Raw genomic sequence first — 12,000 nt, forward strand, 5'->3', positions numbered from 1 at the left:
TATACCGGTACGGTACGGTAAACATAAATTAGTGCATGAAACAGTGCAAGTGGATTAAACTTTCCATAACTTTCCATAAATCCAAGCGATTTCTACAGGATTTACAATGTTCCCTTTAAAAGCCTTCAAAATCCTCCTCTTCGTCATCTGATCTCATAAGTAAGTCAATGAGATCTTGTGGTACATCTGTAAGGCAGTCATCGTATGGATCTTGTACCAATTCCGTATCAGATGATGTGGTCTCTTCTTCGGCATCCTCTTCACCTTCCCACAGATAGTCGTCCTTCATACCATCTAATGAATTTGATATGCCACACTTCTTGAAAGACTTTATTACAGTTTCTGCATCAATGTCGTTCCAGGCCTTTATAACAAAGGTGCACAAAACATCCAACTGTGGAGCACGCATGTTTCCTCCTTTTGTGAATGTTTTTTCACCGCTAACCATCCACTCATTCCACTGTTCTCGGATGCGATCTTTAAATGGCTTGTTTAGGCACACATCCAGTGGCTGCACCAACGATGTCAATCCTCCAGGTATAACTGCAGCATCTGTTTTTAGTCTTGCCAGCCTTTGCTTGGTGCTGGGAGTTAAATGAGCCCTGAACATATCCCACACCAGTAGACTACGTTTTTGTAGAAGTCCACCTGGTCGCCTGCTCCATACGTTATCAAGCCATAGCTTTACCCCCTTCTTCATCCATCCATCCTTTCTCATTCACATTCACATGCACAAAACAACCAACAGGAAACTTGAGTTTCGGCATTGTTTTTCTTTTCAAAATAACCATTGGTCTCAGTTTGCCACCATCAGCTGTGCATGCAAGTACCACTGTGAAACTGGACTTCTCATGTCCTGTTGTTTTTATTAAAATTGTCATTTCGCCTTTTTGATGGACAGTTTTGTTGGCAATCATATCGAAATTCATTGGAGTTTCATCCATATTTCCGATGCTACTTAGCGCATAGCCATGTTCATTGCGCAGCCTAATAACGTAGCGATGGAAGCTATGCATTTTGGCATCAAGATCCGCAGGTAATTTCTGGGCAATTTTTGTCTTTTGCCGCAATACCAGATTATGCCTTCCCAAGAATCTGGTACACCAGGATACAGTGGCCTTAAATCTGTGGCTGAGATCTGGATTAGATTTGGCCCACTGAAGTGCAACCAATCGGATTTTATTTCGGGTCACGACATACCCGCTTTGCCGATGCTCGGCCACCATGTCTGCTACATGCTTTTCGAGTTCTGGCCAATGTGGAGTGCCTCTTCTTAGTGCACACTTGCCCCTTGGCATACTCCGTAATGCTTTCTCATTTGCTCTCCAGGCCCGAACCATCTTTTCTGTCACTCCATATTGTCTAGCAGCAGCACAGTTATTATGTTCCGTGGCAAAATCCACAACTTTAAGTTTGTAACTGGCTTCATATTTCCTTCTTCTTGCCACTGCTGGAGCCTTGCTGAGTTCTTGACTGCCAGCCATTTGCACTGGATGCGCTGCTGGAGCCTTGCCGGGTTCTTCGCTGTCTGCCATTTGCACGGAATGTGCTGCTGGAGCCTTGCCGGGTTCTTCGCTGTCTGCCATTTGCACGGAATGTGCTGCTGGAGCCTTGCCGGGTTCTTGACTGTCAGCCATTTGCACTGGATGTACTGGTGCTGTACAGTATGAACAGGTGCAGAGACTGTCTTCAACACCACACGTGTGGTACGGCAGATACGCTATCTGCTCACCAGACTGCCTTTCCTCTTCGCAACAACCAGCCAATCACGGCAAGTGCTCTACTGCCTTCGGTAACATTCGGGAACATTCTACAGTCCCCTTTCTATGCCACGCCCATGTCAAGGGGAGAGGTGCGCGTGCCAAAACGTGCCAAACGTGTCAACACACTGGGCGCTGCCATCTTCGGCGCTGGCTGCCCATTACCATATACCGTGTTTCGGACGTCCTGCTGCCTCGTCCTGCTGCCTCGTCTGCCTGGGGATATGCAAGCGGTTGGAGGCGCGTGTACAGCGGCAGCGGCAGTCGAGGTAAGACTCATGGCGCCATTTGCTCGCTTGTGAAGCGGTTTGACACCTTCGAGTGAAGTCCTTGCTATGAAAAAAACGCTCGCTTTCGATACTTCATGGCGCGGGGCCTGGGTGTGGACGTTGCCAGGGCCGGTGGCTGTATTTTTTAACATAAGGTGTGTTGTTTCTTGTTATTTCCTATTGTGAAGCGGTCTGACGCCTTCGAGTGATGTCCTCGCTATGACAAAAAAACGCTCGCTTTCGATACTTGCACAATTCATGGCGCGGGGCCTGGGTGTGGACGTTGCCAGGGCCGGTGGCTGTATTTTTAACATAAGGTGTGTTGTTTCTTGTTATTTCCTATTGTGAAGCGGTCTGACACCTTCGAGTGAAGTCCTCGCTATGACAAAAAAACGCTCGCTTTCGATACTTGCACAATTCATGCCGCGGGGCCTGGGTGTGGACGTTGCCAGGGCCGGTGGCTGTATTTTTTAACATAAGGTGTGTTGTTTCTTGTTATTTCCTATTGTGAAGCGGTCTGACACCTTAGAGTGAAGTCCTCGCTATGAAAAAGCGCATGAAAACATACCATAAAATTTTGTACCCAGCGTATAAGACGACCCCCGACTTTCCAGAAAATTTTAAGGGGTTAAAAAGTCGTCTTATACGCCGGAAAATACGGTACTTTTCAAGAAACGGAACTGATTGGCTCTCCGGTGTCTGTCAACATTCTAAACAGTCCGGAGCGGCCGCCATCTTATCTCTCGGTAGGATCGAGAGAGAAGAAGAGGTGAAAAACGAAGGGGGAATTTAATGAAAGGGGGCAAGGTAGACCCCTCTTGACCCCCTAGGAATGTTGTTGGGGTTATTAAAGGGTTTCGTGGGGAAAATAAAAAAATAATTATTTTTCACGGTAGAAGCGCTTCCCGGGCCGCGAACTGGGCCGCAAACTGGTAGCGAAACGGGAATTCGCCATTTTGTGCTTCGTTTTAATTAAATTACTAGGTATAAGGGGGTGCGGGAGACGTATCCTAATCCCTTATGTTTTCTGAGGGTGGCTGAGGAGGCTCATATATGTTGATATGTCTTCCAGCGGCTGTGCGTGCGCCATCTTGTCTCTTGGTAGGATCGAGAGAGAAGAAGAGGTGAAAAACGAAGGGGGAATTTAATGAAAGGGGGCAAGGTATTCCCCTCTTGACCCCCTAGGAATGATGTTGGGGTTATTAAATGGTCCAGTGGGTAAAAAAAAATTGATTTTTCACGGTAGAAGCGCTTCCCGGGCCGTAAACTGGTAGCGAAACGGGAATTCGCCATTTTGTGTTTCGTTTTAATTAAATTACTAGGTATAAGGGGGTGCGGGAGACTTATCCTGATCCCTTATGTTTTCTGAGGGTGGCTGAGGAGGCTCGTATATGTTGATACATGTCTTCCAGCGGCTGTGCGTGAGCTTTTTTTTTTTTGCTGCGTGACGTCTGTTAACGTTCGATTTGATGGAAATCAGGAAGTGTTGACCGCCAATTTGTCAGTGCGATAAAATATTTTGTTATAAATGAATCCTTATTGATAAACATTGTCTGCGCCATCTTGCCTTTTTTCCAATGCCACAATTTTGTCATGCACGGCAGCCATTTTAGATGCCAGGCCAGTCCCAGGCTATCACCTAGCCCTGCGGATGTAGTTTATGGCCCCAGCTGTAGAGAATCCAGATATGCCAACCCTCCCGATTCAGGCGTGAGACTACTGATTTCAGTGCTAGTCTCCCGCCTCCCGATTTCTGCAAGCTAAAACCCGGGGGCATATTACCAACAACTAGCGATAATTTTTGTCTCTAACTTGTTTAGAGACAAAAATTATCGCCGCACATCGGCGATTTTTATCGCAGATAAACCTTGCTATTAGCAAGGTTTATCGCAAATGCGATAAAAAACGGCCGCAATGCATGAATATCGCTGAAAAGTCAGCGATATTCATGCATTATCGAGCAAATGCTCTTAGCCATGTTATCCACCTCCCATTGGATAACATGGCTAAGAACTGCTCAGGGCAGGTGTTAGCTTTTGGAGATATTCGCGCTTAGCGTGAATATCTCCAAAAGTTGGTAATAGGAGATAGCGATGTCAGGGACTGTTTCCAGTCGCTAACATCTTGGCACGCCCACTTTGCATGTCATTAGTGATAAATATCACTGACATGCAAAGCGGGGCCCAAGATGGTTGCTATCTCCTTTTAGCTGTCACTAACTGGTGTTAGCGACAGCTTGGTAATAGGGAGATAATTTTATCTCCGCTTTCTTGGCTTTTAAAGCCAAAAAAGCGGAGATAAACCCCCTTGATAATATGCCCCACGATTCCCCGGGGGTTTCAGCTGACAGGGCTTGGTATTGTGTTACGTGGTAATTCTTCCAGGAAACGTCAGAGGGTCAATGCAGGGGTTCTAGAAGGGGTGATAAACCATTTAAGCCTCATGAACAAGCGCATGGTCTTTTAAAGATCTGTGAAGTACTCGGGGCGGCGGTGTGTGTGTGCCCTCTTTCAGGAGCGGGCGGGGGGGGGGCACTGCCAGCAACTTGCCAGGCCAGGCAGTGTTCAACACTTGCATCACCCTTTCTCTGCTTGCTATTGCGCTCCATGCTTCGGAAAGGTAAGAAAAAGAACGTGCATTTGAGTTTGAAATGTCCAATCCTGTAGCAGTACACTTGCAAAGCCCACACATGACAATAACCCGATTCAAGGCCCCATTCACCCGATTTTTTAAAAATATATAGCACTCCAACAAAGTAGGATTATAAAACTTTATTAACTTTTAAATATAACAAACGCAACAAAAACTGTAAATACATTTAAACATTTTTTCACAAAAAAAGCAACAATGGTCAGAAGCTGTCTTTTGTGCGAATAGTCCCAAGGCAGCACAACGTGCTGAGTTCTGGACGGCACCCAGGTGATGTCACCTGGGTGCCGCACTGGTTTTTGGTTTCCTTCAATGCAGCTCAGAAAAACAGCGTGGGGCGTCCCGGGTGGTGCGGGGGGAGGCCTCGTCAGTAGCGGTCTGTTGTGCGAATAGTCCCAAGGCAGCAGAACGCGCTGAGATGTGCATGGCACCCAGGTGATGTCTAGTAAACTGCCGCACTGGTTTTGGTATCCTACAATGCTGCTCCGAAAATTGGCGTGGGGCGGCCCAGGGGGGGGGGCGTGGGGGAGGCGGCGTGAATGGGCCTCCCCAGGTGGCGGCCATCCAGCTGAGTTGCGCCCGCTCTTGCGGCTACAGCGTCTCGCTCACCATGTAGTTCACTTCCGCCCACTCTTGCAGTGCAGCGATAGGCGGCTGCCACAGGACTCTTAAAATGGCGAACGGCTCTTCGGTTTTGGGCCTGGTCCACTAACATGGCCCTGGGACACCTTGGAACTCGGACGCTTGCCTGCTAGGGCTTGGGCTCCATTCTCGAAAGCGTCCCCTCAGCCGTGAAGATTCTACAAAAGTCCTGGGGGCCCTCGACTCCTGCAGGCTTCCGGTGGGGAGCGGCTGCCATGATTGCTCGCGGAATGACCACGACGGAGCCACGAGATGGTGGTGCTCTCATGCTGACGCCAGCTTCAGTCTGAATCATCCAGAAACAAGGTGGGGCTTTCATCGTTTGGGAAAACAAAATGTTCTAAACCAATGAAGTGTTATTTTTAGGTCATATGACCAAGCCTTCCATCTTTAGGAAACCAAAAGTAAAATGAACCAATGAAAAGTTTTATAAACAAGTCACATGACCTGTTATGCGGCATAGGGCTACAAAAAGCGTAGAAAATCCGTTGGCACGTGAGGCGGCGTCAGTAGCGGACCGATGTGCGAATAGGCCGAAGGCAGCACAACGCGCCGAGATCCGGATGGCACCGAGTTAGTGTCCAGCAAGTTGCTGCACTGGTGTGGCTATCCTACAATGCTGCGCCGAAAGTCGGCTTGGGGCGCCCCGTTGGCCTGTGAGGTCGCGTCAGTCAGTGGGGGCTGTGCTTCTCCCCCAAGATGGAGGCTCCTCGGCTGCAGTGGGGCGCCCCTTAGCGTTTCACTCGCCGTCCAACTGAGTTGCCTCCGCACTTGTGGCTACAGTAGGCCGAAGGCAGCACAACACGCCGAGATCTGGATGGCACCGAGGTGGTGTCCAGCAAGTTGCCGCACTGGTGTGGCCATCCTACAATGCTGCGCCGAAAGACGGCGTGTCCAGCTGAGTTGCGGTCACTAGTGCGGTACAGTGACTCGAACGCGCCGAGATCCGGATGGCACCGAGGTGGTGTCCAGCAAATTGCCGCACTGGTGTGGCCATCCTACAATGCTGCGCCGAAAGACGGCGTGTCCAGCTGAGTTCCGGTCACTCTTGCGGTACAGTGACTCGAACGCGCCGAGATCCGGATGGCACCGAGGTGGTGTCCAGCAAGTTGCCGCACTGGTGTGGCCATCCTACAATGCTGCGCCGAAAGTCGGCGTGGGGTGCCCCGTTGGCTTATGAGGTGATGTCAGTAGTGGACCGATGTGTGAATAGGTCGGAACCAGCACAAGGCGCCAAGATCCGAAAGGCAAGTCCTGGATGTTGAGTGCCATAGTTGAGAGTTCTGAGCAGTGCTTGTAAGACTGTCTGAAGCTTATTTGCACCTGCTGCAGCTTCACTATTGCCCTGGTGTGGCCAAAGATCGCACATGACATAGGCGGCCGGCTCCCGAGGTCCGGCGGAACTTTTTTCCTTTTCCTTTCTGCTTCTTGTCCCACAATCCGTTTTACCTGAAGACACGACCAGGTCCCTGAATGTGTGCAGGGGGACGTTATTGATTGAATCAAAATGGCGGCTTCACACGAAGCTGACTCAAGCGTTGCTGTTGATGCTATACAGACAAAAATTGGTTTTCAGTTTGTACATTCTTCAGGTTTTTTTTTTCCATCCAAGGCTGATTGAGAGTTTGTAGAAAAATGGCTTCAGATTTTCCACATACTACTCTTCAACATTCTTCCTAAATGTAACAATGTGAGACTCACTAGGAGAACGGCTGTTTATCTTTCCTTTCAAAATGCTGCCAACAATATTTTCTGAATGGAAGACACCATCTTGTAGCATAAAGGGCCAAAAGGGGTTCTGGTCTGGCCGATGGTTGGTGGAGACATTTTGACTATATCTTGGACCTGCCCGGCCTCGCCCAAAATGGCGCCGGTATAAATGGGACTCGTAACTCCTTGTTGTGTACTGGTCGAACAACCTTGATATCACGAGATATGAATGCAGTTTTGATGCTCATGGCGGGCGGGGACGAGAATTGATTGAATATTTTGACATCCCTATTGATATTAAGTTCTGATGTGTTATTGATTACTGTAGTATTGAAAGTTCGAATTAACGTCACCCATGGTACTTGCCCGCAAATGTATATCTAGATGATTTTTTTGTAAGTGGCCCTGTCGTAATTTAATTACAAAATGTACGTCCACCGATTCCGCAACTGTTAGACACCTTAGTTCTTGCAACTTAATGGCCCGCTCGTTACGTTCCTCCATAATGTAAATGTCTCCTCATCATATACGATTTCAGTTTGCTCCGTGGCCGGCCCACGTGGTTATAGGCCCGTATTTGTATACTGACATTTTCACAATAAAGGTTTTTAAAACAAAACATGGTAGTAGTATTTACATTGGTAAAGTTTTTACTTTTAGTCACTGTTTTTGAATCAGTAAAAGGCAAGTGAAATAAAGCAGTCCAATTACATGACGGATAAAAGGTATAATACGCAGGAACGCAGTAAAGATAAATGGTCAAGGGCAGTTGTGTTTTCCACTCCTGCAACATAAAGTGATCGATAAGAATCTGATAATCAGGCGTATCGGCGACTAAGACAGCAGGCCGAGTCTCTTTTACTCAACGGCTCCGTCATGGAACGAAGAAACGCCCTTTTTCTCGAAAAAGGAATATATTTTACTTGCAGGACAGTTGTAAATTTTCCGGGAAAGTACATTAGCCTGGAATATTATAACATATATGTTTAGAAAAAAAAAGTTCGAAATCAATAAAAAGCGTATTTTTTAGGTCATATGACCAAGCTTTTCATTATTAAAATAACAAAAGTAAAATGAACCAATAAAAAGTTTTAGTAACAAGTCACATGACGTGTTATGCTTACGTTACGCGCTGCGCGCCGCGCCCCGGATCACTTCCGGGTGCGCTAACGCGGCGTGTCATATAACGCATTACGCGACAACGTAGGTCAAGAATATAGTCAAAATGTCTCCACCAACCAGCGTTCGGAACACAACCCCTTTCAGCAGTTTAAAAAGTTCTGTTAAATGACAACAGAGGGGACAGGCAACAAGAACCATCAGTCAAAGAGGGGAGGGCAAGTTCTTCTCTACCGGGTCATGTTGGGGCGCTACCGGAACTGATCGAATTGGTAGTCTACAGTGTTTCTGGATGTTTCAGACTAAAGCTGGCGTCAGCATGAGAGCACTACCATCTCGTAGGTCTGTCGTGGCCATTCCACGAGCAAACATGGCAGCCGCTCCCCACCAGAAGCCTGCGGTAGTCGGGGGCCCCCAAGACTTTTGTAGAATCTTCACGGCTGAGGGGACGCTTTCGAGAATGGGACCCAAGCCCTATCAGGGAAGCGTCCGAGTTCCAAGGTGTCCCAGGGCCATTTTAGTGGACCACGCCCAAATCTGAAGAGCCGGCCGCCATTTTGAGAGTCCTGTGGCAGTCGCTTATCGTTGCATCGCAAGAGCGGGAGCAACTCAACTACATGGTGAGCGAGACGCTGTAGTCGCAAGAGCGGGCGGTAAACAGCTGAGTGGCGGAAGAGGCACAGTGTAGCAAAAGCGGGCGGAATGGCAACTAAAACGGTAAAGGGGCGCCCCACTACAGCGTGTCTTCAGGTCAAACGGATTGTGGGACAAGGTCCAGAATAGAAGAGTCATCAAAAGGCAAAAAGTTCCGCCGGACCCCGGGAGCCGGCCGCCTATGTCGGGGGCGATCTCAGGCTAAACCAGTGCTATAAGACTTGGGGAGGGGGTCGGAGCCAAGCGTCTTCTCCGAGTCCGTGCCATCACACCGCCCCTCGGGGGCCTCCGTCAAGCGGTTTAGGGAGGTATCATATCACATTGTTTTCAAATGCAGTCAGGTCCACAAACGACCCTCACTTACTTTGAGAATAGTGAAGCTGCAGTAGGTGGAAATAAGCTTCAGACAGTGTTACAAGCGCTGCTCAGAACTCTGAACTATGGCACCCAACATCCAGAACTTTTGCCATTTGAGAATGGCAGTGACATCGAAGCAACTCAGGTACCAAAACCATTAACGTACTTTCACGTATGAAAATCTAACTTGGGGAGGGGGCAGGGGCGAACCGCCCCCTCCCAGTCTGCGCCACCACACCGTATGTTGAAAATCTGAAGCCATCGTTCTACAAACTCAACCAACCTTGGATGGAAAAATCTAGAAAAATGTACAAACTGAAAACCAGTTTTGGTCTGCATAGCATCAGTAGCAACGCTTGCTATCAGAGTGCATGAGTTTCATGCTCGATCGATTGAGCTAGCCGGATCGGGCAATAAAAAGTATAAAATAGTTATGTAAATAGTTATTTAATAAAATGTTTTACCCTGTTTCTTTGCTGGTGTGTTGTATATATTTTTAATATTTGCATAGGGTTTGTCGTTATTTTGGGCGGGGTGGGTGACGGAGCCGAGCTGTCTTGCCGCCCTCATGGTGTGGAGCTCAGTTCATCTCACTATTTTCGTATTTCTCATGAAGGGTTGTTCCTAATATTTCTATTTTAGCGAGGTCAAAAAGAGATCCAATTAGTGGCCTACTGATTTTGCTCGATTACTTTTATTTTTTTACACAATTTTTCACTATCTGCAAAGACTAAACAGAGTATTGCGACTTTGTGCTTGTTTGTAAATAGAGAATGAACCAAAGAGAATCAATTGTAAAACAGTAAATGCTTGGATAACAATCAATCAAATGGAGAGACAAGCAGGCATGACGGATTACAACGGGGGTAAAGGCCTGCGTTAACTACTCTTCACTATCTGCAAAGAGAGAGTACTACTAAGAGAAAAGAGGGGAGGGGGGGCAGCGTTCAAAGCACATCAGCGTGCATAAACACGAAAAAGTTTTTACCGATCACGTACTTGACATTTGACAGCTTTTGATATTTGCTATTAAAAAAACATTGAAATTCACAGAAAAAACCATAGGTTTTAGGCCATATATAGTTAGGAATTTGCATTTACAAAACCTTGAAAATTCACTGAAAAAACCATTGGTTATAGACCATATATAGTTAGGGATTAGCCTTTTCAAAACCTTATTTTACTCACACAAAACCATTGAAATTTCATATATAGTTAGTTGCACTAACTATATATTGCGCACCCGCAATCCACTGCTGATGATGTCACATATTACATCATTCATGACGTGGTTAGTGACATCACTGATGACATCTCAAATGACATCACTGATGACATCACTGATGACATCTCAAATGACATCACTGATAAAATCACTGATAACATCTCATTTGACATGACTGATCACATCACTGATGATATCATTCATGTGATAATACCATGAACCTCTTCAGACTCTAATATAACCTTAGATACAATCAGTGTAAACAGACAGTCACAGACTGTCACTCATCCATGGAGTTACTCACACACCTAGACAGTTATGCAAAAAATCAATCACACCTCCATTTTCTCAACTATACAGTTATACACACCTTACTTATTCAAACATATACTAACACATATTTACTCTCTTATACAATCCCTGATACATGTTCACAATGATCCATACAGCCACTCACACATTCACTGGCTCTTATGCACAGTTATTTATATATGTCAACTCTCACATGTACTGTGTTTTACATATGTACTTACTTTGACATGTAGCACTGAGATATCCATTCACTCACTAATACACTCATGCACAGTCAACCGCCCATACAGCTGTTTCCACATGCACTTTTGAACCCATACATATAGTGAATCAACTACTCACACATCTATGTACAGAGTCACACACCTCCCAGCCACCCATACACACACACTCAGTTTCCCATACAAATACTTGGAAACCAATGAATAACCCATATAGTTACTCATATAGCTACTGATCAACATATGCAGCAGTTTGTAGAACAACAGATATAATGATGCACAAATTAAGACAGTTTAGTCACTAACCCATGCACTCAGTGAGACACATTTAATCACTCACTCATACAGTCAGTCATGCACCTACTAAATCCTTCATCCAGACACTTATACATCCACTCATTCTTCAATATGTAAGACATATTTTAACTTTACAGAAACATACAGTCACTGGATGTTGTCATCAGTGATGTCATCAGTGATGTCATTTGAGATGTCATCAGTGATGTCATCAGTGATGTCACTAACCATGTCATGAATGATGTAATATGTGACATCATCAGCAGTGGATTGCGGGTGCGCAATATATAGTTAGTGCAACTAACTATATATGAAATTTCAATGGTTTTGTGTGAGTAAAATAAGGTTTTGAAAAGGCTAATCCCTAACTATATATGGTCTATAACCAATGGTTTTTTCAGTGAATTTTCAAGGTTTTGTAAATGCAAATTCCTAACTATATATGGCCTAAAACCTATGGTTTTTTCTGCATATATATATATATATATATATATATATATATATATATATATATATATATATATATGTATATGTATATATATATATATATGTATATGTGTGTGTGTGTGTGTGTGTGTGTGTATATATATGTGATTGCGGCCCACAATGCAGAGGAAGCCCGGACCTAGATTGCTCCGAGGCCCCGGGCAGAAGTTGCGAAGGGTGGAAGCAGAGGCGGCGGCTTCACCAAGGCCCGGACTAGGGCACTACTATCGACGCTGTGAACATCCGGAGGGCTCCGGGTGTGCCCGCACCACAGCAGCCTGAGCGGGGCCCGCGAGGAC

General features: G+C 46.1%; 1 protein-coding gene across 1 annotated transcript in view; it reads left to right on the forward strand.

Moving 5' to 3' along the window:
- LOC147710237 (E3 ubiquitin-protein ligase TRIM39-like) overlaps window positions 1-12,000 on the forward strand; it is a 192,891-nt gene that overhangs the window by 160,402 nt on the left and 20,489 nt on the right. The gene's annotated exons all lie outside the window — the stretch shown is intronic.

This window comes from Lissotriton vulgaris, chromosome 5 (assembly GCF_964263255.1).
Source record: "Lissotriton vulgaris chromosome 5, aLisVul1.2, whole genome shotgun sequence".
NCBI lineage: Eukaryota > Metazoa > Chordata > Amphibia > Caudata > Salamandridae > Lissotriton > Lissotriton vulgaris.